The following is a 6,046-nucleotide window of genomic DNA, read 5'->3' as shown; positions in this document are numbered from 1 at the left end:
GGAGGTAGTGAGGACCAGCATGACTTTTCCCCCCTGAGACCTTTGCTGTGGGAGCAGCAGCTGGATGTTTGTGTTTTTTGCTAGGGAGGCTGCCGAGAGTGAAAAACAATGATTTTGAGGTTAGAGTCCACAGGAAAGCAGAGAGGTCCAAAAGGTGTGGGGCATTTGAAGGGGTTCCCGGAGGCAGTGAGGACCAGCATGACTTGTCCCCGCTGGGGCCTTTGCTGTGGGAGCAGCGGCTAGACGTTTGCGCTTTTTGCTCCGGAGGCTGCCGAGAGTGAAAAACGGTGGTTTTGAGGATGCATTTCACAGGAAAGCAGAGAGGTGTAAAAGGTGTGGGGCATTTGAAGGGGTTCCTGGAGGCAGTGAGGACCAGAATGACTTTTCCCTGCTGGAGCCTTTGCTGTGGGACCAGCGGCTGGACGTTTGCGTTTTTTGCTACGGAGCCTACCGAGGGTTAATAACGGTGGTTTTGAGGATGGATTCCACAGGAAAGCAGAGAGGTCCAAAAGGTGTGGGGCATTTGAAGGGGTTCCCGGAGGCAGTGAGGACCAGCATGACTTTTCCCCCCTGAGACCTTTGCTGTGGGAGCAGCGGCTGGACGTTTGTGTTTTTTGCTCCGGAGGCTGCCGAGAGTGAAAAACAGTGATTTTTAGGATAGAGTCCACAGGAAAGCAGAGAGGTCCAAAAGGTGTGGGGCATTTGAAGGGGTTCCCAGAGGCAGTGAGGACCAGCATGACTTTTACCCGCTGGGGCCTTTGCTGTGGGAGCAGCGGCTGGACGTTTGCGTTTTTTGCTCCGGAGGCTGCCGAGAGTGAAAAACGGTTGTTTTGAGGATGGATTCCACAGGAAAGCAGAGAGGTCCAAAAGGTGTGGGGCATTTGAAGGGGTTCCGGGAGGCAGTGAGGACCAGCATGACTTTTCCCCGCTGGGGCCTTTGCTGTGGGAGCATCGGCTGGACATTTGCGTTGTTTGCTACAGAGACTACCGAGGGTTAATAACGGTGGTTTTGAGGATGGATTCCACAGGAAAGCAGAGAGGTCCAAAAGGTGTGGGGCATTTGAAGGGGTTCCCAGAGGCAGTGAGGATCAGTATGACTTGTCCCCGCTGGGGCCTTTGCTGTGGGAGCAGCGGCTAGACGTTTGCGTTTTTTGCTCCGGAGGCTGCCGAGAGTGAAAAACAGTGGTTTTGAGGATGGAGTCCACAGGAAAAAAGAGAGGTCCAAAAGGTGTGGGGCATTTGAAGGGGTTCCCGGAGGCAGTGAGGACCAGCATGACTTTTCCCCCCTGAGGCCTTTGCTGTGGGAGCAGCGGCTGGACGTTTGTGTTTTTTGCTCCGGAGGCTGCCGAGAGTGAAAAACAGTGATTTTGAGGTTAGAGTCCACAGGAAAGCAGAGAGGTACAAAAGGTGTGGGGCATTTGAAGGGGTTCCCAGAGGCAGTGAGGACCAGCATGACTTGTCCCCGCTGGGGCCTTTGCTGTGGGAACAGCGGCTGGACGTTTGCGTTTTTTGCTACAGAGACTACCGAGGGTTAAAAACTGTGGTTTTGATGATGGATTCCACAGGAAAGCAGAAAGGTCCAAAAGGTGTGGGGCATTTGAAGGGGTTCCCGGAGGCAGTGAGGACCAGCATGACTTTTCCGCCTTGGAACCTTTGCTGTGGGAGCAGCGGCTGGACGTTTGCGTTTTTTGCTCCGGAGGCTGCCGAGAGTGAAAAAAGGTGGTTTTCAGGATGGAGTCCACAGGAAAGCAGAGAGGTCCAAAAGGTGTGGGGCATTTGAAGGGGTTCCCGGAGGCAGTGAGGACCAGCATGACTTTTCCCCCCTGAGACCTTTGCTGTGGGAGCAGCGGCTGGACGTTTGTGTTTTTTGCTCCGGACGCTGCCGAGAGTGAAAAACAGTGATTTTTAGGATAGAGTCCACAGGAAAGCAGAGAGGTCCAAAAGGTGTGGGGCATTTGAAGGGGTTCCCGGAGGCAGTGAGGACCAGCATGACTTTTCCCCGCTGGGGCCTTTGCTGTGGGAGCAGCGGCTGGACATTTGCGTTTTTTGCTCCGGAGGCTGCCGAGAGTGAAAAACAGTGGTTTTGAGGATGGAGTCCAGAGGAAAACATAGAGGTCCAAAAGGTGTGGGGCATTTGAAGGGGTTCCCGGAGGCAGTGAGGACCAGCATGACTTTTCCCCCCTGAGACCTTTGCTGTGGGAGCAGCGGCTGGACGTTTGTGTTTTTTGCTCCGGACGCTGCCGAGAGTGAAAAACAGTGATTTTTAGGATAGAGTCCACAGGAAAGCAGAGAGGTCCAAAAGGTGTGGGGCATTTGAAGGGGTTCCCGGAGGCAGTGAGGACCAGCATGACTTTTACCCGCTGGGGTCTTTGCTGTGGGAGCAGCGGCTGGACATTTGCGTTTTTTGCTCCGGAGGCTGCCGAGAGTGAAAAACGCTGGTTTTGAGGATGGAGTCCACAGGAAAACAGAGAGGTCCAAAAGGTGTGGGGCATTTGAAGGGGTTCCTGGAGGTAGTGAGGACCAGCATGACTTTTCCCCGCTGGGGCCTTTGCTGTGGGAGCAGCGGCTGGACGTTTGCGTTTTTTGCTACAGAGACTACCGAGTGTTAAAAACTGTGGTTTTGAGGATGGATTCCACAGGAAAGCAGAGAGGTCCAAAAGGTGTGGGGCATTTGAAGGGGTTCCCAAAGGCAGTGAGGACCAGCATGACTTGTCCCCGCTGGGGCCTTTGCTGTGGGAGCAGCGGCTAGACGTTTGCGTTTTTTGCTCCGGAGGCTGCCGAGAGTGAAAAACAGTGGTTTTGAGGATGGAGTCCAAAGAAAACATAGAGGTCCAAAAGGTGTGGGGCATTTGAAGGGGTTCCTGGAGGCAGTGAGGACCAGCATGACTTTTCCCCCCTGAGACCTTTGCTGTGGGAGCAGCGGCTGGAAGTTTGTGTTTTTTGCTCCGGAGGCTGCCGAGAGTGAAAAACAGTGATTTTGAGGTTAGAGTCCACAGGAAAACAGAGAGGTCCAAAAGGTGTGGGGCATTTGAAGGGGTTCCCGGAGGCAGTGAGGACCAGCATGACTTTTCCCCCCTGAGACCTTTGCTGTGGGAGCAGCGGCTGGACGTTTGCGTTTTTTGCTACAGAGACTACCGAGGGTTTAAAACTGTGGTTTTGAGAATGGATATCACAGGAAAGCAGAGAGGTCCAAAAGGTGTGGGGCATTTCAAGGGGTTCCCGGAGGCAGTGAGGACCAGCATGACTTTTCCCTGCTGGGGCCTTTGCTGTGGGAACAGCGGCTGGACGTTTGCGTTTTTTGCTACAGAGACTACCGAGGTTTAATAACGGTGGTTTTGAGGATGGATTCCACAGGAAAGCAGAGAGGTCCAAAAGGTGTGGGGCATTTGAAGGGCTTCCCAGAGGCAGTGAGGACCAGCATGACTTGTCCCCGCTGGGGCCTTTGCTGTGGGAGCAGCGGCTAGACGTTTGCGTTTTTTGCTCCGGAGGCTGCCGAGAGTGAAAAACAGTGGCTTTGAGGATGGAGTCCACAGGAAAACAGAGAGGTCCAAAAGGTGTGGGGCATTTGAAGGGGTTCCCGGAGGCAGTGAGGACCAGCATGACTTTTCCCCCCTGAGACCTTTGCTGAGGGAGCAGCGGCTGGACGTTTGCGTTTTTTGGTACAGAGACTACCGAGGGTTAAAAACTGTGGTTTTGATGATGGATTCCACAGGAAAGCAGAAAGGTCCAAAAGGTGTGGGGCATTTGAAGGGGTTCCCGGAGGCAGTGAGGACCAGCATGACTTTTCCCCGCTGGGGCCTTTGCTGTGGGAGCAGTGGCTGGACGTTTGTGTTTTTTGCTCCGGAGTGTGCCGAGAGTGAAAAATGGCGTTTTTGAGGTTATAGTCCACAGGAAAGCAGAGAGGTCCAAAAGGTGTGGGGCATTTGAAGGGGTTCCCGGAGGCAGTGAGGACCAGCATAACTTTTACGCCTTGGAACCTTTGTGTGGGAGCAGCGGCTAGACGTTTGCGTTTCTTGCTTTACAGGCTGCCGTGTGTTAAGAACGGTGGTTTTGAGCCTAGAGTCCACAGGAAAGCAGAGAGGTCCAAAAGGTGTGGGGCATTTGAAGGGGTTCCCGGAGGCAGTGAGGACCAGCATGACTTTTCCCCAATGGGGCCTTTGCTGTGGGAGCAGCGGCTGGACGTTTGCGCTTTTTGCTCCGGAAGATGCCGAGAGTGAAAAACGGTGGTTTTGAGGATGCATTTCACAGGAAAGCAGAGAAGTCCAAAAGGTGTGGGGCATTTGAAGGGGTTCCCGGAGGCAGTGAGGACCAGCATGACTTTTCCCCGCTGGGGCCTTTGCTTTGGGAGCAGCGGCTGGACGTTTGCGTTTTTTGCTCCGGAAGCTGCAGAGAGTGAAAAACAGTGGTTTTGAGGATGGAGTCCACAGGAAAGCAGAGAGGTCCAAAAGGTGTGGGGCATTTGAAGGGGTTCCCGGAGGCAGTGAGGACCAGCATGACTTTTCCCCCCTGGCTCATTTGCTGTGGGAGCAGCGGCTGGACGTTTGTGTCTTTTGCTCCTGAAGATGTCGAGAGTGAAAAGCGGTGGTTTTGAGGATGGAGTCCACAGGAAAACAGAGAGGTCCAAAAGGTGTGGGGCATTTGAAGGGGTTCCCAGAGGCAGTGAGGACCAGCATGACTTTTCCCCCCTGGCTCCTTTGCTGTGGGAGCAGCGGCTCGACGTTTGCGCTTTTTGCTCCGGAGTGTACCGAGAGTGAAAAATGGCGGTTTTGAGGTTATAGTCCACAGGAAAGCAGAGAGGTCCAAAAGGTGTGGGGCATTTGAAGGGGTTCCCGGAGGCAGTGAGGACCAGCATGACTTTTCCGCCTTGGAACCTTTGCTGTGGGAGCAGCGGCTGGACGTTTGCGTTTTTTGATATAGAGGCTGCTGTGGGTTAAAAACGGTGGTTTTGAGGCTAGAGTCCACAGGAAAGCAGAGAGGTCTAAAAGGTGTGGGGCATTTGAAGGGGTTCCCGGAGGCAGTGAGGACCAGCATGACTTTTCCCCGCTGGGGCCTTTGCTGTGGGAGCAGCGGCTGGACGTTAGCGTTTTTTGCTACAGAGACTACCGAGGGTTAAAAATGGTGGTTTTGAGGATGGATTCCACAGGAAAGCAGAGAGGTCCAAAAGGTGTGGGGCATTTGAAGGGGTTCCCGGAGGCAGTGAGGACCAGCATGACTTTTCCCCGCTGGGGCCTTTGCTGTGGGAGCAGCGGCTGGACGTTTGCGTTTTTTGCTCCGGAGGCTGCCGAGAGTGAAAAACAGTGGTTTTGAGGATGGAGTCCACAGGAAAACAGAGAGGTCCAAAAGGTGTGGGGCATTTGAAGGCGTTCCCGGAGGCAGTGAGGACCAGCATGACTTTTCCCCCCTGAGACCTTTGCTGTGGGAGCAGCGGCTGGACGTTTGCGTTTTTTGCTCCGGAGGCTGCCGAGAGTGAAAAATGGCGGTTTTGAGGTTATAGTCCACAGGAAAGCAGAGAGGTCCAAAAGGTGTGGGGCGTTTGAAGGGGTTCCCGGAGGCAGTGAGGACCAGCATGACTTTTCCGCCTTGGAACCTTTGCTGTGGGAGCAGCGGCTGGACGTTTGCGTTTTTTGCTTTAGAGGCTGCCGTGGGTTAAAAACGGTGGTTTTGAGGCTAGAGTCCACAGGAAAGCAGAGAGGTCTAAAAGGTGTGGGGCATTTGAAGGGGTTCCCGGAGGCAGTGAGGACCAGCATGACTTTTCCCCGCTGGGGCCTTTGCTGTGGGAGCAGCGGCTGGGCGTTTGCGTTTTTTGCTCCGGAGGCTGCCGAGAGTGAAAAACAGTGTTTTTGAGGATGGATTCCACAGGAAAACAGAGAGGTCCAAAAGGTGTGGGGCATTTGAAGGGGTTCCCGGAGGCAGTGAGGACCAGCATGACTTTTCCCCCCTGGCTCCTTTGCTGTGGGAGCAGCGGCTGGACGTTTGCGTTTTTTGCTCCGGACGCTGCCGAGACTGAAAAACAGTGATTTTTAGGATACAGTCCACAGGAAAGCAG

The sequence above is a fragment of the Vanellus vanellus genome, assembly GCF_965231255.1.
Source record: "Vanellus vanellus genome assembly, contig: HAP1_SCAFFOLD_139, whole genome shotgun sequence".
Taxonomy (NCBI): Eukaryota; Metazoa; Chordata; class Aves; order Charadriiformes; family Charadriidae; genus Vanellus; species Vanellus vanellus.
Note: the sequence above shows the minus strand (reverse complement) of the source record.